Source organism: Lepisma saccharinum, chromosome 17 (assembly GCF_977018435.1).
Source record: "Lepisma saccharinum chromosome 17, izLepSacc3.1, whole genome shotgun sequence".
NCBI lineage: Eukaryota > Metazoa > Arthropoda > Insecta > Zygentoma > Lepismatidae > Lepisma > Lepisma saccharinum.
Window position 1 is genome coordinate 58,657 of NC_139245.1, and position 23,950 is coordinate 82,606.

General features: G+C 37.7%; 1 long non-coding RNA gene across 3 annotated transcripts in view; it reads left to right on the top strand.

Moving 5' to 3' along the window:
- The window catches only part of LOC146001132 (uncharacterized), a 74,076-nt gene extending 50,907 nt beyond the window's left edge, over positions 1-23,169 (top strand). For all 3 annotated transcript variants that reach the window (XR_014443518.1, XR_014443517.1, XR_014443519.1), the window contains exons 3-4: positions 1,631-1,817; positions 23,086-23,169. This is a non-coding gene — a long non-coding RNA (uncharacterized LOC146001132). The remainder of the gene's footprint in view (positions 1-1,630; positions 1,818-23,085) is intronic.
- The last annotated feature ends 781 nt before the right edge of the window (positions 23,170-23,950 follow it).

The following is a 23,950-nucleotide window of genomic DNA, read 5'->3' on the forward strand; positions in this document are numbered from 1 at the left end:
GGGGTAGTGGTAACATCGTCGCCTTGTAATCAAGGGGTTCGATACCCGGTGGAGGCACATGGCACAGTGGTTCGGATCCCACTTTAAACTGTAGGTCCAGTCCCGATTAGCCTTCCCGCGCATAAAGTGGACTTAAAACAACAAATGAATGAATGAATCAATCAATCAAATATCCCTAGCGGCTCCGGAGTCGACTCAGCCCAAATGAGTACCTGGGGCAAACCTGGGGTAAAGACGGTTGGTGAACCACATCACCGCATCACCTCCATAATATGGTCTAGGTCGAGAATGTGTGGAGCCCTACCTCCACATCCCCATATGCCTCCATACTTTACTTTATTTTGCGTCCATTATTTGTTTTTGTATGAGAATCCCAGAGATTTTATGACTGTCCTTAAAGATGTTTTCCCACCTTGAAAAAGTCCCGAATCTTTCAACGAAACGCGCAGTTTCCCTACAGTGGGATGATCTTTCCTCCTATAATAAGAGTAAATATGGCGACGAATAGCGTCTTGCTGAAAGGTATCTAAATTTACTTACGTGAAATTTAAAAGATTTCGTAATTCCGCGTTGCACAATTTAATGGTTCAATCCTATTAATTTCGAAGATCCACTGTCTTCATTCACAAAAGGGTAAGACGCCTTACCCTTTTGTGAATGAAGACAGTGGATCTTCGAAATTAATAGGATTGAACCATTAAATTGTGCAACGCGGAATTACGAAATCTTTTAAATTTCACGTAAGTAATTTTAAACCGCGTTTACCGCAACCACCATGAATGGTATCTAAATTTGTTACGGGTTTACTGATATTCCTCTTCTTTCCTGGGGTTTCCAGTTTTGAAGCCTCTCATTGATTTATTTCTACCACATTATATTCTTCTTTCCCTATGGTAACGATAGTGTTCTTAGACAAGCCGACAGCAGCAGCAGTCCTGTCCAGAACTTTATTTACAGAAATGATTGGACCCCCATTGTTTCTCACTTGCTCAAAATATTTGCGCACAGAACAAACGTTTTCCCGCGTTTGGCCTTTGAGAGGAATTCCTCGAGTATTGCCTCCTGTGCTTGACATTCTTCACACAAGCACACAACATACTCAAGCAGAAAATTATGTACAAAAAAATAGCACACTAAAACAACATGCTATATACAACAAAGAATACTCTAAATTCAGTAAACACTAAACAAACGGACCGGTTAAAATATCACAGCCACGCAACAAACAACACGTCCTGTCCCAACAACATGAAAACTGATCGCAAGAACAATCGCCCGATAAGCGGCAACACCGTGATAAACGTTTTATGTTGCTAGGTAACCAGAGCTTGGGTGAAGCACTGGGACGATTTTGATTGGCTCGCATGCCAGCAACCCACCCTGCCGCAGTAAAGTAGACCCGCTTTCTCCAAGTGCTTCCCAAGTGTCAATACCAAACTAATTTTGCGGCAGGTATAATACATAAATCATAATCTTGAACCCTTGAATTTTTGGAAAGTTGGTCTTGAAAACCGGGAATTATACTTGAATTTTATCAAGATCCCAGAGTAGCCATCCTGCTTCAGCATTTCTTGTTTTAGGACTTTCAGTAGTCACTTCTATTAAAGTTTCCTCTTTTTTTTTTTTTCAGAAGCAAAATGAGAGATTGATCTCGTATGTTTGTCAGAATCTTAACCAATGGGCTACAGCTTGTCCAGCAGCTTCAAATTTAATAAAGCAGAAGAAAAAAAGAAATGATTACTTTGCATCTAGTCTTGGAATCAACGCAGCAGAAAGCCCATATTTCCTGCAGAGCGTTCTCGCCACTACATTGAAAGGTAAGGGAAATTTCTAGCACATCTGTTTCTCGTGAAAACACCATTTGAAATCCTGTTGTGGTTTTTCCATCAGGTGAATGGTGGGATGGTACCTTAAAAAATGCCACCGGTTCTTTCCTTCCTTTTTACGTTCCATCATATTTTAAATTAATGGTACAAATAGGTGAATTAAATAAAGACAGAGTAGATAAATATTTTCATGGTACAGAAGTTAAAAAAGAGTGTCATTATATTGATGATATTAAAACAACACAAGCTATTAAACTTAGAAGCATCTAATTTCTAACTCTAGTATTTATAATGTTCACATCATGTCTTCAGGAAAAAAATCAGGTACTTATTAAGTACTGCTCATATCTATATTTGTTTTCATTTCTAAATGTTTACATTTTCATGTTTTTGGTATGTTGATTTTTATGCATGTGTGTGTTCCTAGGTGTTGTCCATATTGCTATGTCTTTTTGCATTCTTCTTCTTATTAAAATCCACATGTTCTTGTATAAGGTAAAGGTAAAGGTAAAGTGTTCCCCTGTGCATAGCACCACGCCATGAAGGCGTATAGGGGGTGTGGGGGTAACGCCCCACACTTTCTTGATCCGGTCGTGAGTGGGGGTGATGTGATCAGCATCATGCCCCTGACCGCCTTTACCCCCCAGGGTTTCCCCCAGGTACCCATGTTATTCGACGCTGGGTAGGCGCCGGGGCCGCTTCCACCGTTAGAAAAGTTCCCGGATTTGAACCGGCCGGGGATCGAACCCGGGACCTTGAGCATGGTAGTCAGACGCGTTACCGACTGAGCCACCGCGGCCACTGCGGCCATGTTCTTGTATGGTGATTTATTTGTGTGGGTTTTAGCTTCTTTTTTGTGTTGTATCCTGTTCTTAGAAATAGACGTTTCTGTTTTCCTTTTCTTTCATTTTTATTTCTCTCTCTCTCTCTCTCTCTCTCTCTCTCTCTCTCTTTTTCCTTCTCTGTGGGCCCCCGTGGCAGAGTGGTTAGCACATCGTGCTATGACACTAGGGGTCTTGGGTTCGAATCGTGGCCTGGGCATGGATGTTTGTGTGATATCATTGCCATCAGCACAAATTAGCCAAAAGTGGCAAAAGAAGCAAAGTAAAATAAAGCAAATCGATCCGTCAGTCTTTTCCTTCTCTTCTCTTTTCGTTCATTTTCTCTCTCTCTCTCTCTCTCTCTCTCTCTCTCTCTCTCTCTCTCTCCTTCCTTCCTCTCGCTGTGTGTGCTCACATACACATTCTGTCCATAGTATCTGTGCTGTCTGGTTGGGGGGGGTTTGTTTGCTTGCTCCAGAGATTCCCAGGATAGAGTGAGTATTTTGTTCTTATTTTAGGGATGTTTATTTATTTTATTTATTTATTGAGAAAATTTCAGATACAGCACGTAGCCATTTTACACTGAAATCAGTAACAATGAAAAGAACAAAAATAAAAATAACAAAATAAGACAAAATATTAATATAAATAAGTCAATATAGCACAATTAAATATTATTTAGCAACATATGTTCTGATGGTTGACCGAAAGGCGTACCTGTGGAAAATACATCAGCACTTTATGGGAGGTCCTTATATTGAGTGGAAGTGTGTGGAAGAGCGATCTTTTTTTAATTTCCAGGCTTTTTTGTGTAAAATAGATTTGTGTTGCGTGTTGTGTGCATAGGCACTTGAAAGTGGAATTCCTGGAGGAGCGTGTTGCAACAGATTTTGCCATTGACAATTTTGTAAAGATACCTAAAATCATTCAGTAAACAGCGCTGATAGGGAGTCTGTAAGTTTACAAAGGACAGGAGATGTGGTGTTGAAAAATTGCGTAATGAGGGAACCCTGTAACGAACTATAGCAAGGAAAAAGTTAAGAACAGAATCGATTCTGTAGAGCGTGTGGGACATGCCATGGACCAGACAGGACAGCAGTATTCTATTATTGGGGAAATGAATGATTTGAAGATGTCACTAATTTCGGTGAAACGATACAGTAAACCTAAGAGACCTCTTTTGTTGTGCCTGTAATATGTTCTTCAAATGTTAGTTTTTGGTCGAAAACAATTCCTAGGTCTTTATGAGAGAATGCTGCTTTGATGTTGCTGCCAAAGATGGAGTAAGATGACTTTAACAGGTTCTTTTTGAGAGAGATGGGGAGTTACATTTTTCAGAATTTAATATAAGTTCCAATGTCAGGCACCATGATAAAAACGTTGTTATGTCATTCGTTGGCGATTGCTAAGGTAATTTGTGAATCAAAAGACGATGACTGACAATATCGAAAGCTTTGGCTAGATCAAAATATATAACGTCCAGTTGTGAATTGTTTGAAATAAATATCATAGCATGCGAGAGAAAAACAGAAGTTCGTAAGACAGGAACTACCAGAAAGAAAACCATGTTAATTTGAGCTTAGGTCCAGAGAAACAAATTTATATCATCTTTGATGATTTTTTTTCACAAATGATGGACAGAGGAGAGAGTAACGAGATTAGCCTATAGGAAGAAGCAAGGTTTTTGTTGCCATTTTTGTGAATGGGAGTGATGTTACCTTGCTTCCAAGCATTAGGAAGGACGCTCTCCGAGCAACATCTATTCAGAAGAATGCAAAGGGAATAAGAAAGGGATTCCCCAGTGTTGATATTGTCCGGTGCTAGGGTACGGTGAGCTGGGAAAGACTACAATTTACTTTTCACTTCATCGGTTGTAGTGGCAAGCTTTGTTAGAGAGAAAGAACAGACTGATCTTACATTTGGCAATGTTGCAAGGTGGGCAGAAGTTACCATGGAAATAAGCATTTAAGAGTTCAGCCCTTCGGTCACCTTTCGCACTTTCACTATTGTGTGTAATTTCAAGAGGAATTCTGCTGTTGTTTCTTCTCGAGTTTATTAGACTGAAGAAGTTCTTTGGATTTTCCTGGATTGTTGCATTGATATTGTTTATGTATTCTTTGTATTTGTTTTGGAGTAGGTACTTTGAGTGCCGTCAAAGAACAGCAAAAGTATTGTAAGTGTGATCACACGGGAAGTCCTTCCAAACTTGCAAGGCTCGATTCTTGTTAGTCAGTACATCGCGCACTTCGGAGTCGAACCAACTTTGAAATCGGCGAGATGCTATTCTTTCCGAAGGGACAAGGTCTTTCACTGTTGCATGAATGGCAGCTGTAAATAGCTCACCTACATCGTCGACTGTTCCATCTTCCAAAAGGCCCCAGGGGAAGCAGTCGAGGGTACGTCTTATCTCCTCCCACGGCACCTGGTTCCACAGGTGGTGCTTCTTCTGGATCGAGAGGCGATGACCTCTTTTAGTAGGTGAGGGGGATGGAAATGGACGCATCCAAACTATCATGGTCAGAACTGAGGAGGTTCTTACTCAGCATAATGTTTGTATTGTTCAATGTGGACACAACATAATCTATATTACTGTCCTTCCTGGTGTTGAATAAATTATGCTGCCTTAGCTTTAAACCAGAAATGAAAGTTTCAATGAACCATAAGTTTCTATGACCAGGTTCTTGCCACTCAATAGACAGGTTGAAGTTTCCGAAAAGCGCAACATTTTCCAGGGCAATAGCTGCAAGTAACGAATCTAGACATTCTTCGTGAAGGTAGAGTGGACTGTTTTTATTCGGTCTATAGTACGAACCAAGGAGAAGATTATTTGCATTGGATACTGAAACCTCAACCCACAGTTCCGCTTTAGGTCGTTGCGTACTTTACTTGGCCATTTTGTGCTAACACATATCATTACACCAGCACCGCGAGTCGCACGGTCTTTTCTAAATATGTTAAAATGGCTTGCGAATGGTAGTTCACATGCCCAGACTTCAAGTCTTCAACTCTTATGAATTGGATCATATCTTCCTCAGTGTTACAGATACAAAAATGTATGTTCTTGGATAAATCATTCTTGTAGAATGAATATTACACCTTGGAGGCCAATTTGTTTCCTGTGGCATTTGGAAATGCTTATATCCTCTCAAGTTAGATATTTAAATTGTTGCATTACTAAAAGATATGAAAAGTTCGATTTTCTGGGAGATTGCTTTTGTAGCCCAATTTGAGCTGCAGATAATATAATTCTGCTCTCACCACCCTCTGTTGGTTACTCTGAACAATAATAACTTTTATTCCATTTAAAATTGCATGTTTGGTTCATGTGGACAGATTAGTATGTAGGCAATTTAAAGCTAACACCTTAGGCTTGGTTTAGATGAAAGCATTTTCCTTAACATTTATGCCATGACCCAAATGTTGCTGTGTAAAATCAGAAGCAAGCTCTAGGTCAGGAGTCACTTCACATATGGGTAGGGATGTGAAGTTTTCGTTTTAACAATAACACTAAAAAGTTGAGGAAAGCAAAATAAAGTGTTTAAAATGTATTTGGGTAGGTTAAGGAGGCAAGTTTTTGGTGTTTCGGAATCACGAAGTAACGCGAATTACGCCATTTTTCAGAATAACACAGAAGTTTACACTTTAACGTGAAAAATGCCGCGAGATATGCAATGTAAACTGGGGATAACACTTCTTCTGTTAAAAAAGAATTTACCTGTAGCTCTATTCTGCCATTTGTAGCGTAGTTGGTGATACTTCGATTCAAAAGATATTATCACGCTTCATTTAGTGCACTTTGGTGCAGACATGACTAACAGTGTTTAACCTCATCCTGAAATAGAATTTGCTGGGGGGATTTCCTAGAAGGGAAATTTTGTAGGAACGGTAACATTTTCCGAGAGAAGCAAGCACCTGTTGTGTTTTGAGCGGGGGGGGGGGGGGGTGTGTGTGTGTGTACACAAGACGGTCGCAAAGGGATGTTTTTGGCATTATTAGGAAAATGTGATGTGTATGATTGCGTTCAAAGACTTGGGTGTTATAATTCAATAAACATTTCATATTTACTGACTGATGAGATGAAATAGGTTTCCTAATAGATAAAATATGGTAATTTCTCACAAAGGTAAGCCTTTTTTGTCATTAAAACTAAAATTTGTTTAAATTTTACAGAACTAAAACAATGCGAAAATCTTAAGGATGGAAGGAACTGTAAAAATACATTTAAAAATTAATAACACCGAGTTTTGCCCTAAACTTCAAAAAATAACACCGAATTGCTATAATAGATGGCATCAAAATTAAGGGGAAAATAAAACTAAAACTTCACGTCCCTAGATATGGGTCACTCCACGCAAAATTACCCAGAGCATGTTGCTTCATAGTCATGGGTTTGCTTCAATGTTTTTTTTACTTGTAAATACTTGGTCCAATATGACAAATGTGCAGTGACGTGCACTGAGGAGTAGCTAGTCTAGCAGAGATAGATCAATCAATCTCACGTCTCTAATTATTTTCAAATCACAATATTTGTCTTGTTGAAGCCGCAGTTCATATACAATACTTTTTTTCACGCGCTTCTCGTACCTCTGTGACATCAGCCGGCAGGACTGGCCTAGCTCGCTCTTCCTCCGCCGCAGCACTTTCAGGTAGAAACGGGTTTTCGAAGGGAAAGGGAAGATTTCTGCCTCTACATCCCTTGGCCCCTCGCTCCCCGCTGCAATGGTTGAAAGCCCGTGGTTTCAGGTCCCCCAGTCTATCTCCTATAGGACAGATAGGGGACTGGTTTCCCTTCGATTCCTTTGTAAATCCTCTAAAGAACTCGGGTGGGAAATGTCTGCAGTACTTAATACGTTCTCTGTATGTATGCACGTTGTATAATATGAATGTATAATGTGGGATGTAAAAATATATTTTTATTGTTTATGAAATGGGAACGTATTATGTGCAGACAAAAATACTTGGAAATGTTATGCTTTATTTTCTTTTTTCAAATATGGAGGATATAATGATTAAATAACAAATATTTGCTCACTCGCTCTCTCTCTCGCTCGTCTAAGTAGTGTTTTATTTAAATAAATAAAAAAACGGGTAAGCTAAACGGTCATAAATACGAATGTATTTATTTGGGCCAAAGAGCGCGCGTTCTTATTGTTGTTGGTTTGGTTTATTTTACTTCGATTTTTTGCCACATTTGGTTATCGCGAAGATGAAGATGATTGATGATGTGATGAAATTGATGAAGGAACTTCACAAAGAACACACATGCCCAGGCCAGGATTCGAATCCGTGAAGAGCGCGCATTCCTGTTCGATGTGCTGTACTCTGCAGTCCTGCAGTGAAAAATGAAATAATTTGGAATGAATTATGTATCCCAGAGCTCAAAGAGCCAAATAAATAGTATTGATTGATTGATTTGGTGTTTTAATTCCGCTTTATGCACAGTAAGGCTAATCCGGACTGGACCTACAGTTTAAAGTATGGATCCGAACTGCTATATGCCTCCACTGGGTATCGAACCCGAGACATCTTCATTACAAGGTGACGACGCTACCACTGCGCCATCAGGGAGGCCCTGAATATTATTGAAGAAAGTACACAAAGTGTCTATTATTACCAGTTCATCCGCCTTTTACTATGTTGAATGTTTGCCACCTTCCATCACTTTTTCTAGCTGTATAGATTAAATTGCCATAATAAGTAGCTAATGAGCTTTTGGAAGTGATGAGGGACATTCATAAATAGAGAGCTCTTGACTCCTGATTTCGTAGTGCCTTACAAATGCATTGCAAGGAAATAATTTGTATTTTTGTTATTTAGCGTTGCTCTTTCATAACCTAATCTTTGCTATGACGATGAACGTTGATTAAATTAAACGGGTGAATAGTGGTTACAAGAAACACTGATGCACAGGCCAGGCTTCGAGCCTGGATCTTTCAGTAACGAGATCTTGCGATTGTGAAATTAGGGAAATCAAGAAATAAACATTATTTCAAAAAACACGAATCATATGCAAAGATTGTGTTTAAAAAATCCATTTGAAAAATACAAGAGCAGAAAAGTGCAGTTTGCTTTTCCGATACAACCGTATCCGATTAGTTAGAGCTTTCCTCCCGTTTCTTTTGTTTGGCCAACCTCCCTGGGGAAGTGGTTATCATAGCGCACTACGACACCAGGGGTCCTGGTTTCAAACCCCGACCTGGGTATGCGTGTTCTTTGTGAGTATCCCTTCATCAATGTCATCATACCATCGCCCATCCTCTACCCCGAGATTAACCAAATGTGGCAAAAAGGCTACGCCAAACAACAAAAATCAAATCGTTGATTGATTACTTGATATGCTTTATTCTATTTCACTTGTCTGCCACTTTTGGGTAATCGCGAAGATGATACGATAAAATTGATGAAGGGACACACTGATATATAAATACATTATTGTATGTGGTGAACTAGCAGTTATGGCAAATGTACATAGTCTGTGCATAGCAACGATTATGCATCTTGTTGTTATGTCTTATGGATGATTTAAGTTTTAATCATGTAATCCACCTTGTTACAAGTTTTAATATATTAATTATGAAGTTCCAATCTTGAGATAATTATTTCTGTTTATGTCATAAATATTAGGACATAACAAAATGGCGACGAGGATTAAAGAAGATAAATAATTACTACTGTAAGTAGAATTATAGTAATTAAGTCCAAGTGAGCCAGTATGGAAAAACACATAAGTTTTATACCTGCATTTGAGGCTTATGACCCAAGCCAGGATATAAATTTGTATATTAAAAGATTCAAGGCTTTTATTGAGGCTAACGATATACAAGAAAGGAAGCGAGTGTTTACTCTTATTTCTGTAATCGGTAGTTTACCATATCAAGAGCTGGAACACAGATTAAGTCCAAAGGATCCACAAGATTGCACCTTGGAGGAACTCTGCTACATTGAGAAAAATATATGCACCACAAGTTAATAAATGGATTCAACGATTCGCTTTTATGCAAATAAAGCAAGAGCAAGGTGAGACAGCTACATCGTACATAAATCGTTTAAAAGTTGCTGCAATAACTTGTGAGTTTACAACAGATGAATTAGAAACTCGTCTTAGAGAAAAACTTGTGTTTGGACTACCCGATAGTATACTAAAAGATAGATTACTGTCAGACATGCCCAACACATTCGAAAAGGTTTGTGATGTAGTACTCCAACATGAGATAATACGCACAAATAAAAATAAAGTCAATCAAAATGCATTTTTGGTAGGTGAAAATAAACAAATACAAGGCTCACGTAGATTCGGTACAAACAATTCGTTTGCTAAAGCTCATTTTTCAAAGAATCAACAAGATACAAGAGAATCAAGATTCGGAACAAATAATGCATACAAAGGCATGCCACAATCTAAACCACATACTGCATTGAGCCAAAAATTTGTATCAGGGCAAAATCAGGCAAAGGATATAAAATGTAAGCGCTGTGCAAGGTTAGGTTGTACATTCAAAGAGAACTGTCCTGCATTCAATGCTATTTGCAGTTTCTGTAAGAAGAAAGGGCATTTCTTGGCTGCATGTTTCGATAGAAATAAACAATGCAAGGAACCTGCAGTCAATTTATCTAGTATGTATAAAGAAAATTGTGAAATGAGGAACAGTAATTTGGATACCAAGGCTAATGGTTATGGAGAATACAATTCTCAACATAGCTTATTCTCTGTGCAAGAAGATAGTGCATATACTTTCTTAACTACAAACATGCAACAAATGTACAATAAGAAAGTAAACGAATCTATTTCTAATTTGCAACACGCAGCTGATCAGATTTCATTGAGAAATGAACGTTTACCTTTGTACATTGATATTATAATACAAGACCAATCGTTAGAAGCTATTGTCGATTCTGGTAGTTTTGCTAATTTCATTTCAAAAGATTTGTTAACTAATCTTATTGGCAACTTCACACTGAGTCCGTTATTAAATTCATATACGTCGATATCAGGTGAAAGATTGTGTTTATTAGGCCAATTAAACTTAAAGCTTTACTATCATGGCAAAATGTACATGATGCCTTTTGTTGTTGGCGATAATATCAATACAAATATATTAATTGGTAGAGTTGGAATGAACATATTATTTGGTGATTGGCGCAGCAAACTTCTAAATGAGTTTCCTGAAACTGATTATGTTCAAAAGGAAGATTCTACACATGCATGCTTAGGTCTAGAATCAAAAGATTCGCTACCAGATGCTTGTTCGAAAATTCAGCGTTCAGGCATAATGGATACTCCAAAGGTACATGTACAGAAGATTGATGACGTGGGTGAATGTTCACGAACATCAAATGTGCAAGGGCAAACTAGCAAAGTCATGATTCTGAAGAAACATAAAGCCGACGTACATAATTCAAATAATGTAAAACAAATGAACATTGAAGACTGTCGTTCACAATTACTGACATCTTTTGCAGAATTGTTTAATGAGGATATTAGTACACCCATTAAAGATTTCAAGGTATCAATACCTTTACAGAAGAATGCTAGGCCTGTGTTCAGGAAAGCGTACAGAATAGCATATTCATTACGAGATCAAATAAAAGAAGAAATAGATAATATGTGTAAGCAGAATATTATAGCACCTATAGAACATTCAGAATGGGCAAGTCCTATTGTGCCAGTTAAGAAATCAAATAATTCTATACGTATCTGTGTAGATTACTCGAAGACGGTCAATTTTCAAACCGATGGTTTAGTGTATCCTCTACCAGACTTTCCTGATATTTTACAAAAAGTTAAAATAGGAAAGTACTACACCAGGCTTGATTTACGTTCAGCATTTTTACAAGTTAGTTTGCATCCAGACTCACAAAACATATTGTGTTTAAATTATGATTCTCACTTGTACAGAATGCAACGTTTACCATTTGGTACAAATGTTTCGTCTCAGCTTTTCCAACAGGTAATTGATTCAATTTTAACAGGATTGGAAAGAGTTGCAGCATTTATTGATGATGTTATCATTTCTGGAGATAGTCTACAAGAATGTTTCCTAAGAACAAAACAAGTTCTGGAGCGCTTTAAAGATTATAATGTTAAAGTCAATTTAAGTAAATCTGAATTCCTAGTGCAAGAAGTGATTTACTTAGGAAGACGTTTCATGGCAAATGGAATCACACCAACTGAAAAGCATGTGCGTGCTATTTTAGAAAGTCCAGAGCCAAAGGATAAGGTACAACTGCAAAGTTTCTTAGGGATGGTTGCATTTCAAAGTCGTTTTCTACACAACTTGTCATCTACAATACCACACCTATATCGACTTCTGAGGAAAGGCGAAAAATGGTTGTGGTCTAATCAATGTATATCGGAATTTAAGGCTGTTAAAGATAAGATTGTTCAGACACCTGCTATAATTCCTTTCGATCCTTCAAAAGAAATAATCCTAGAAACGGATAGTTCTTGCTACGGTGTTGGAGGACGATTAGGGCACAAGATAAATGGCGAACATCGAACAGTGGCGTGTTTTTCAGCTACACTTTCACCTGCTCAGAAGAATTACTGTCAGGGAGAAAGAGAGGCATTAGCCATTGTTTCGTCTGTGAAACATTTTTACTTATATCTGGCAGGTCAAAAATTTACAATATACACTGATTCAACGACTGCGAAATCTTTGCTTGATTCTAATACACCAGTGCCAATGCAACACAATGCACGTTGGCAGAGTTGGAAAATATTCATGGCATCTCTGAATTACGAAATAGTGTATTCTAAGAAGGTTCCAATAGCAGACGCTTTGTCAAGATTACCACTACCTGAAGAATTGCAATCAGATTTTGTTTTAACAGCGTATGCAGATCTAGAACAAAAGTTACAACCGTTACGCATATCTGAGATCAAGGAGCATACAAAAAGCGATGAATTGTTGTCTAAAATAACAATTTACGTTAAGAATGGTTGGCCAAGAGGAATTGATCCACATATGAATGAGGAAGCAATAGCTTTATGGAAGAAACGTCTGGAACTGTCAACAGAAGATGGATTGTTGATGTGGGGAAATAGAATTGTATTGCCAGGGACACTGCGATGCAAGTTTCTCATTCAAATTCATGGTTTGCACAGTGGCGTAGTGAGATTAAAACAGATTTGCAGAGATTTAGTTTGGTGGCCTAAAATGACTTCTGACATTGAAAGTTTTGTTGCAAAATGTGATGCTTGTCAGACGAATGCAAGAGCTCCAGCAAAAGGACAATTTATATCATGGACACCGACATCACAACCTATGGAACGTGTACATGTCGATCATTTCTATTTCAAAGGTTATTTATTCCTGTTGTGTGTTGATGCTCACACGAAATTTTTGAATGTTTGGCAATGTTCTAATTTAACGGCTCAGGAAGCAATTAGACATTTAAAAAGCCAATTTTACATACTTGGTTCTCCAAAAGAGTTAGTCTCAGATAATGGACAACCCTTTGCAAGTGAACAATTTAAGATGTTCTGCCAAAGGTTGGGCATTGAACTAAAGCATTCATGCCCATATAAACCTTCGGGAAACGGGTTGGCTGAGAGAACAGTCAATACCGTGAAAAGGTATCTAACCCTCATAGGAGATTTTCCAAAAGGGGATGTTAGAAAATTGAATACTGAAGTAGAATCACTACTGCGTACAGTAATACACTGGCATAACAACACTCCATTGCCATCAACTGGAACATCTCCAAGTTCATTAATATTTTCTTACAACACTGCAAGTAATATAATCATTAAAGATGACACTAAAAATGTTCATTATGAATGTGAGAAATTTTCAATTGGAAGTAACGTATATTATTACTGCCCTGAAAGAAAGATATATCGAAAAGGAGAGATTATTGAAAGATGCAGTTTTGCTGTGTATAAAGTAAGAGATGTAGAAAGTGGCAGATACAGAAATGTACACTATTCATTTTTAAAGATTCTTCATGAAACAGGAGGAGATTCAAATCAGTCAGAAATACCCAAGGAATATGACGATAGTGCATATCATGCATATTTATATCCTCCAATTAAAAATGAAATGCATCGGCAGGAACTAAGCGACAGTGAAGAACACAATGCTCAGAGATCGTCTCCGAAGCAAGAGAGTAGCTCATATTCGAAGGAAGCGAGCAGACTTGGTCCAGGAACAAGTTTGTCTTCGAAGGGAGGAAGTGATTTTGTAAGAAGGAAATCTGAAAGAGTAAAAAGGCCAAGAGTGTTTTACCCCTCATAAGTTTGTTTTCTCTTGAAGGGGAGAAGATTGATATATAAATACATTATTGTATGTGGTGAACTAGCAGTTATGGCAAATGTACATAGTCTGTGCATAGCAACGATTATGCATCTTGTTGTTATGTCTTATGGATGATTTAAGTTTTAATCATGTAATCCACCTTGTTACAAGTTTTAATATATTAATTATGAAGTTCCAATCTTGAGATAATTATTTCTGTTTATGTCATAAATATTAGGACATAACACACACACAAAGAACACCAATGCCCGGGCCGGGATTCGAACCCGTATGTCTATCTTCGTAGTCAAATCAAATCGTCTTTGTTGTCATCTGTAATAGGTTCGGTTCCTAATGGGGACCCCAAAGTGTGTGAGAGCTACTTAAGAATACGTATTGGATCCGGTTTCAGAAAAATGCGCGATGGGATTCGATGCGTTGTCTACGCGATACCCCCCCTCTCTCCTCGCACTTTTTTCTTTATTTTTTAAAAAAAGGCCCTTGGTTGGCATTAGGTCTCAAAGGACCCTTGTTTTCCTAGCTGCATAGACACCGAAGCGGTAGCAACCACTCCCCTCCCCTTCTCCTCGTTTCCTGCCAAGAAACAAGTGTCCCTCGGAGATATCACTGGACAAGAGAGGCGAGAGATGCCGCAGTTTACAAGTATCATAAAAAAAAGGTTGCCAACTATTAGACTTTTTGCAAAACTACAGAATTTATGGAATCACCCTCCGGATAGTGTATAAACTTGCATAACACAATTCTGCGCAATGCATCTAGCAATCCAGTAAAATAAAAGTATGTTATTCGAAAATTTTGTTGCGCCAATACTTGAATTGGATTTTAAAAATATTCATATTTCTCTCGTGTTTCAGTGGGATAGAAGAACTGAAATCAGACAAGTATTGGCAACGATGTCTCGTGACGCTTGGTGAAAATAGGGTACGGGGGTTAGTTAAAATAGTTGCTTCCGTTCCGAGCTGTGAGTGTAGACGTGAGTGCTATTGCGATTCGCGAAGGTTTTCATAGTGCGTTTTTAAGCAAAGGAAAGTTCGTTGTGTGGTTGTGCGTGTGTAGTGTGTGTGCCTGCGTGTGCGTTTGTGTGTAACAAATCAAATGTCCGAAGAAAATCAAGATCTTGTGGCCAACATTCTTCAGAGACCATTTGCTTGCAGGACATTTGAAGAAAAGGCGGCACTGATCAAGAAAGGTCGACCAACTCCACCTCTTCAAATATCGCAACAGAAGAAGAATTACACGTGCCATTTCTTACCGTCTAATTACGATAAGACTTACTGGTTGACAGGTAGTACAACAAATAAGAAACTGTATTGCTGGAATTGCCTACTTTTCAGCACAAACAGAAATTCGTCTTGGACGAAATTAGGTTTCTGTAATTTAGGGGGGTTTACCAAGGCTGTAAAAGTTCACGAAACATCCCTAACACATATTAAAGCGTCTCTTGCCTTATCTACGTTTGGCAATGTGAGAATCGAGACTCAACTTAGTGAGCAGGTTAGAAAGGAGAGGTTGCTGCATAATGAAACCATAAAAACAAACAAGGAACTTTTGAAACGCCTGATAAACGCAGCTTGCTTTTTAGGCCAACAAGAACTCGCATTTCGTGGTGACGATGAAACAGAAAATTCAGGGAATTGGGGCAACTATGTAGAACTTCTTAATTACACCGCCCAATATGACACTTTACTAAAAAATCATCTTCAAAGTGCAACAGTTTTCAAGGGTGTTTCGAACAGAATCCAAAACGACTTGATTGAATCTATTGGATGTGCTCTTTACAGCAAAATTCAGAATGAAATTACATCATCGAAATTTGTTGCAATCATGGCTGATGAGACAACTGATGTCACGAATAAATCTCAGTTGTCAATGGTATATCGGTACATTAAAGATGGCCACGTGGTTGAGAGATTTGTTGGTTTTTGTGACGTTAGTGCTAACAAAAGAGCCCAAGCTGTTGCTGAAGTCATTGTCGCAAATGTAGTAAATATGGGCTGTTGCGACAAAGTTATAGCACAAACTTACGATGGAGCTGCCAAGCAATCGTCAAGGAATCCTTTCCTGGAGCGGTTTTTGTTCATTGCTACGCACACGTTTTAAATCTAGTACTGTCACAAAGTGCGTCAAATATTTCAGAATGTCGTATTTTTTTGCCACCTTAGGTGGATTGGCAGCATTTTTTCTCGGTCGCCAAAACGTGCAAAATATTTAGAAGAGTTCCTGAAACGCCGTCTCCCAAGTGTCTGTCCAACCAGGTGGAACTATTCATCGCGTCTGGTAAACACTGTGCACGAAAAGAAAGAAAGCCTACGCGAAGTGTTTTGTGTCATGATCGACCACAACAATGAACTTGAAAGAGACGTTTTGGAATCTGTAGAGGGTCACTTAGCAAACATGGAAAATTTTCAATTTTGTTTCCTTCTTGCTGTTTTCCACCGAATATTCATGCACACAGATGTTCTCTTTTCCTATCTTCAGAAGCAAGCTTTGGACATTGTGTACTGCAGACATAAGGTGTCGGAAACTTTAATGGCGATTCATTCTCTAAGAAATTCTTTTGATGAAATTTATGATGAAATTGTCACTGATGTGGGGCCACCACGTAGAAGACCACGTAGTTCCGATGCTTCGTTAGATCCGAAGTTAAATTTCAAGCGTTTGTTCATTGAAATATTAGATAATATACAGCAACAGATTCAGACCAAATTTCAGGACTACAATAGCATTTCATTTTTGAGTCTTTTGGACACATCCAAATTTCAGACATATAAACATCAATTTCCTTCGGAACACTTCAAGAACCTAATTGCAAGTTACGGTCGTTTCTTTGATGAAGTTCTGTTGAAAAATGAGTTGGTCGTAGCCTATTCTTCTGCTGAATTTGCAGACAAATCTCCTCACCAGCTGCTACTTTATCTGAGCGCAACGCCTGTTGGGAAGGCAATGCCACAGCTTCTCATACTAGCCTCCTTGATCTCTACAATACCGGTAACGACAGCCACCGTGGAACGATCGTTTTCAGCAATGAAAAGGATTAAGAACTACGCGAGAAACAGATGCGGACAAATTCGTCTTTCTAATCTTGCGCTTATATCAATTGAATCAAGACTGCTGAGTGAACTAAAGGAACAAGATACATTTTTTGAGTCTGTAATTGACCACTTCGCTACTGCAGAGCGTCGAATGGACTTCACATACAAATAGGTAAGTCTTTGGATTTGTCTTGCATTCTATATTGTACAGTCACAGACACTTCTGGGCTATAAGAACCCCATTAACTCTCAACGTAATCGTTACATTCCAGAAGTGTCCGTGACTGTATGTTTTGAATGGATTTGATGTTGTTATATCTATTTTATTTTTCGTTGTTTATTTGAGACGAAGAACATAATTACGGGCGCATCCAGAGAGGACAACGAGGAGCATTAGCACCCTCTCCCCAAAAATTGTCCAAAATTTTGTGATGGCAAACGTTTTAATATTGGTTCAGCGATATTGCTCAAACATTAAAATTGTAGTTGTTCATCTGCCTGAATAAAATATACATTTTCAAATTTGTAAATATTAAAAAATATCTTAATGTTGTTTTCCCCCGCGGGAGAAAGTTTGTTTCCCTGGAAAAATCTCTGGGTACGTCCATGAACATACTAGAAAGTACAGATCGATGTAGTCTCACAAAATAATTTGATTTGTCACTTGTATTATCGTCTTCGTGCTACACACATATCGACTAACCAAATTGTTTGACTACAATGTGAGATTTTCAGGATACCTAAGCATATACCTAAAGTTTGTGTATTCTCATATCTCGCTTTATCCATAATTTTGATGATGAGGTTGTGACGATTGTGATCAATCTTCAAGCTCTTTATATTTAGCTATACTTGTCCTAAAAGGGGAGGGGGTATGACACCACCAACCCTCCTTTGGCACTCCACTGATTGCTACCCCAAGTGTCGATGTCACCGCACGTCACTGCAAATGTGTAATATTAGACTTGTCAAAAAACTACGTTGAGAGTTACAAATATTTGAAAATTTGAAGATTTTTAGAAGTTGAGTGGACGAACGAACATATATGCCATATCTCTGATACTATGTGGAGTATTGCGATGATTTTAGTATTGTTGGAGAGGAGAAGGACAGTCCTAACAGAAAATAATTGTGTTACCATTGTTACCTGCACAGAAAGTAGAAAAATCTTTAAAGAAAGTAATATTTTGTAATGAAAAAAGCACTCCACTTCAGGTAATTGTTTGATTTGGAATCCCAGGTTTAACCACAATGAAAATTGTTACACAGCATAATCAATACATATTTAAGATATTTAAAAATCAGAAAAGTAATATTGTTCATAATAAAAATATCACAGGCTTTAATATTCAATGTATGAACCATTGTTTCCACTGGCACACAGTCATATTTTTGACTAATGGCCCTGAAACACTCACAAATTACCACTAATATGAGTACATACAATATTAACACAAATATTAGTAAACAAACACTGGGACAAAGAGTGCTCCAAATAAATATTTACTTTTAAAGAAATATCATGATATTAAAATTATTGTAACACTGTTAAGCCTTGTTTCCATATTTATAATATATTATACAATAAATTTTGCCTTGGTCAACATTTTAATGGTTTATTAAAATTATTGTATTTATTAATTACATCATGCAAATGGCATCAGATTTCCAAGTTTTCCTCAAACCCAATTTTTTTTATGCTAGTCCCACCAAAAACGTTAATTTGGAAATTCACTGCACTTGGAAGAATTCAGATCAATGAAGGGATCAAGACTGGCTACTGGAGTAGTTGCAGCTTTCCACTAATGATCTCTGCTTGTATGTCTTAGCCTGTTCAGACAAACCTCTTTTCATTCATTAGAGCTACTAGGGGTGTAAGGGGTGACCTTCCACGTAGTACACCCAATTGTCAACCTCACTTCCACGTAGTACACCCTGGACTGCATTTTGCAAACGAACGAGGCTCTGGCGACTGGCCTTAGGGCAGTATAATTCTGTGTGTTGTCCTGTTTTTTGCCTTGTGTGCTGAGTGTCCATTGACAGCATCAGCTTTTAACAGAAGTCAGAATATTTTAAGATTTTAGTTATGAAACGTTAGAGTTATTTGTAATGAGTAGGGGCTGGACCCCATATAATGAGACTGGTTCAAAATAGCCTAAGTGCTGACCCAAAATTTTAAAATCAAATTCAAAAATTCAAAATAAGAGCTACTAATAAACTAATATGGCATTCACATTATGTAATTAATAAATAAAATAATTTTCATTGTATGATAGTTCATTAAAAGTAAATAGTTATTTCTAACCAATGATGTAAATTTATATTTTTTGCTCAAAATCCACCTGTGTTATCCATGGAATATCAATCTCGAATTTTTTTCTGCAGGCATCTCTCATAGAGTACTCTTTATGGTAAATATCAATTTTCTACTAGGTCCCCCACCAGAGATATAGGGGCTCAAATTTTGAAAAGAAAGTGAAAAATTAACATTTTCAAAGAGCATTAACTAAAGGAGGAATCCAGTACCAGAGCTCAAATATTTTCTCATAAACTGAATGTTTTTTTGTTTCCTCTAAAAAAAAAAAAGTATAGCTCAGATGTGACATTATTTCCCTACTAAAGAAAATCCTAAACTTTGATTATTCTTCAAAATTGAATATCAGTGTTGGCCTTAAATTTCAGCCATTTGCGTTTGAGATTGTGAAAAAGGTACATGACATAAATTAAAGCTTGAAATTTATTGAAAACAATGTTTTTAACATAGCTTTCTATCATTTTTCTTAGCTGAGTTCTCATAATTATTGCAAAGGGCAAAAATGCCGGAAGTCATGAAATAAGAAATGGCCACTATTTTTAAGCAAACTCAATTTTAGAAAAGTTAGGAGTTAAAAAAACAAAAATATGACAATTTTTAAAAATTAAGTATCCAGTACTGGACCATTCGGTATGGACTGACCATGCGCACGCACTCCAGTACAGCAAGGCCAGCAGTGCTGGCCCACAACATTACTGTTACAAAATTACTTGTTTAACTTTTAGTTGTTCATTATTTCTTTCCTGTTACCTCAACAGAATCAACCTGCCGTAGGCCTGTAATGTAGTCCTTTTCCGATATGGGATGACCATCCACACCCTCTCGTGGCGTGTTGACAAAACATCTGCCTGGCGACACATCACCCTGGCCTGATTTTAAAAGCCAATGCCAGCAGGATTCCCCAAGAGAACGAGGCGACCTTGAATCAGCCAATTGGAGACTTTTTTATGTGGAGGGAAACTTTGTATTACAATTGGCAAGGGATGGAAGCAAGTCGGGGATGCCATTGGTAAAGTAGGCTCATGTCCTCAGTGTTGCGAACTGCACAATTAAGTGTCCACGCCAGCGTTGTAGCATATCAACCAAGCAAGTTACAATTTTAATATTTTAAATAAACCATAAAGTTTCAAAGCACACAAGAAACACAAAAATATGCTAACATGCGTATGACATATTCTATGATCATAATAAAAATATCACAGGCTTTAATATTCAATGTATTAACCATTGTTTCCACTGGCACACAGTCATATTTTTGACAAATGGCCCTGAAACACACTCAAATTACCTCTAATATGAGTACACACAATATTGCTAGAAATGTTGAATACATGGGAGAACAATTACTATTGTGTTTATCCACTTTTAGCTCTCAGAAATTGTACTAAGACCAGAGTTTTGTCCAGAATGCATATGGGTCAGTCCCAGTGGCGTGTGGCGATATTTTTTGTTGGGGAAGCAGATCCTGAAAAGTTAAGATTGATTGATTTGCTTTATTTTACTTTTCCTTTTGTGCCAGTTTTGGCTAATTTGCGAAGACTGGGATTAGTGATGACATGATGAAATTGATAAATACACTCACAAACATCCATGCCCATGCTGGGATTCGAACCTGCGACCCCTGGCATCGTAGCATGTGTGCTAACCATTCCATCACGAGGGCCGGAGAAAAGTTAAGAAACCCAAGAATCCATTTCTTCTACATGGTACATTATACTGAAATAGGAGCACTCGACCTGATTCTGTTTCCTTATCGTCTCTGGTACTTCAAGATGGTATTCAATCACAGAGTATTTGAAAGGGAAAGGTGAATGTCCTGGCGTAGTTGTTCATTTATTCGAACCTCATTTGGTCTGTTGTCAAACGTATTTAATGCAACAGACGAACGCAGATGATTGAATCAGTTTTCATGATTTTCACGTATTGCAATATTCACAAATCCATTTTGGCACCACGTAGTTCTTTCCGTAGAAAATAGTAAACAATGGCAGTACTAAATTTTTTAAGCTTTCGGTTTCCACATAACCACTCTAACTTCCTGCAAAAATAAACAAAACAAATAGAAATTTGCATGCCCGAGAAACTTTTAACCTCGCAAAGCGTTTGGAAAAAAACGTGACCGCGATTTTTAAATATTATCTTAAACATGTATTGTTTATGCTGTGTAACAGTTATCAATGTGATTAAACCTGGGATTCCCAATCAAACAATTACCAGAAGTAGAATGCTTTTTTCATCACAACATATTACTTTCTTTAAAGATTTTTCTACTTCCTATGCAGGTAAGAATGGTAACACAATTATTTTCTGTTAGGACCGTCCTCCTCTCCAACAATACTAAAATCACCACATAGTTTCAGAGAAATGGCATATATATTCGTTCGTCCACTCAACTTCTAAAAATCTTGAAATTTTCAAATATTTGTGCCTAAGAAGTGTCACTAAAAACACATTTGCGTTTCGAAATAGTTCAGATCCCTGATCGACAGAACTTCACATTTCCACTACCGTGTAACAATTAAGAGTACAGCAGTTAGAAATTACTGTTTATTTCTGAATTCTCTCATGAAACTCAAATCAAAGTAAGCTGCGGCATATCGCATATTCTTAGAAACTTGATGCTTGCCACAAGGTGCGGTAAATGTCACAAATGCTTTGAAATCAAAACCTCACGTGGCGCGGCGGTGACAACAGAAGGGATGCAAAGGTTCAACAATTTTTCTTTGTTGTAGAAAAGTTTCTTGTCTTTGCACTTGCAACTGAGTGTGTTGTATTTCTTTACTTTGAAATTGAAAACTGAAACAATATTAACAATTATTTACAAATAATATTTTGTTCCTAATGTTGAAGTTAAGTAGTTGTTTTTATCCCAGAGAAGAGGATATTTCCAAATTTTCCTAGAAACCCAACCGGACCATTTTTAGGACCCAAAAAAAGAGGATTTGTCGAGGAAAAAGAGGATGTCTGGTAACCCTAAACGATTTGCATCGCTGCAACGGTTACAGCGAGCCCTCACGAGTTTCTCACTCAGGGTGCACTCCCCCAACCCTGATAGTGGAGTCACCTGTCGCTACGTCACTCCACTTCCGTTTGGGATCATCTCCTGAGCGGTGAGCTGTATGTATCAGCAAAATAAATTGAAAGCAAATCCATGACTATGAAGCAATTTTTCATCTTTCAATTGGGTGATTTCACGTGGAATGACCCAACTGTGCAAGTTTTGTGGTACATTTGACTGAAAATTATCTTCATCCCATCATAGGAGATCTACTGTCAGATTAAAAACCATGTATAGTTGAGTTTGGACTCATTTAAAATTAACTAGTATGCCTACAGAAAAATGCAACATCAACATTTAGTTTTGAATTCTGCATTAATCTATGGTAACCCTATTTTTTCAAGTATGCCTTCAATTTTTATCATTATAAGAAGGGCAACGTGCATCGAACTGTTGAATCAGCAGGCTGACACTGAATGTGGTGTGGACAGTGCATGCAGTGTTGCCACAATCAGCGCACATCACTAATCCATTGAATATTAATCTATAGAATAGGTTTTGCAATGTGAGTTTACAGAGGTGATTGGTTTTAAAGACGGCTACAAAGAGCTTGAAAACAAGGCAAAGGTCGCTTTTCATTGCCTACTATTTTTTTCACAAGTTACTTTCTCACAAATAGTATTTATTTTCTGAATCCTAAGACAAATGGTAATATAGTTTAGAGTAGTACGAGTGTTAACATATGTCTATTGCTATACCACATGAATCTATCCATAATACTTGAAATAAAAGTGTTAAATTCGAAATATGTAGGTAAAACTGTTCTTTTTTTCCAGGACCATGTTTCCTGATCTGGATCTCCAAGGACTCTCTGAAGTTTGATAGAGAAGCCATCATCCATAGAGCTTCCGTTTGCTTGTGAGTAGTGGCGTTATTTAAAGTTTCTGACATCACCTAGGGATTGTGAATTAAGATAAGAGGACACTCAAACTAGACTTACTTAAATTGAAGTCCTATTTAATAGCCAGCATGCTATAAAATCTTTTTCCAATTCTTTGAAATTGATTGGAAAATCAGTTGACTATTAAGCTTCCTCTTTTTTGAAGTTCGAAAAGTCATCAGTGAACACTAGACACAGATGGACAAGAAATGTCTGAGGCTTTCAAGTCATGTGTTTGCTACAAGGTGTGTGTTTATGAGCTGCAGTGGTGTAGTCTGTAGGGTGTCTGGCTGCCATACAGGAAATCTGGGTTTGATTACTGGAGTGGGTGATCTTAGGTTGGAATTTTTTCAGCTTTGTGCCCTCATAATGTGGGTATGGGACTCACCCAGCCTCAAATCAATGGGTACCTGGGGGTGGGGTGGGAAAGGAGGTTGGAGCCAAAATGGCCAAGATGGAGAATGTGTCGCATGGCATTTTTGTATACGTGAGAAAGGTATCCGCTGATATCGGTCATTTAATTTCAGTTGATAAGTTTTCACTGGTATCAATGCAGCCTTATTGCCTACGCCTTTATATTATTGTTGGGGAAATGTTGTTCAAAATAACCAACAGCTTGGTCTGTTTTCCTCTTTCTTTTTCTCTCTTTTTTCCAAGTTTAAGAATAGTTTGTGTTGATTTGTGGTTGACATAAATGCTTAATTGTTTTTGTTAATCATTTCAGCATTCATTGTCATCTACATTGATTTACTTTATATTAC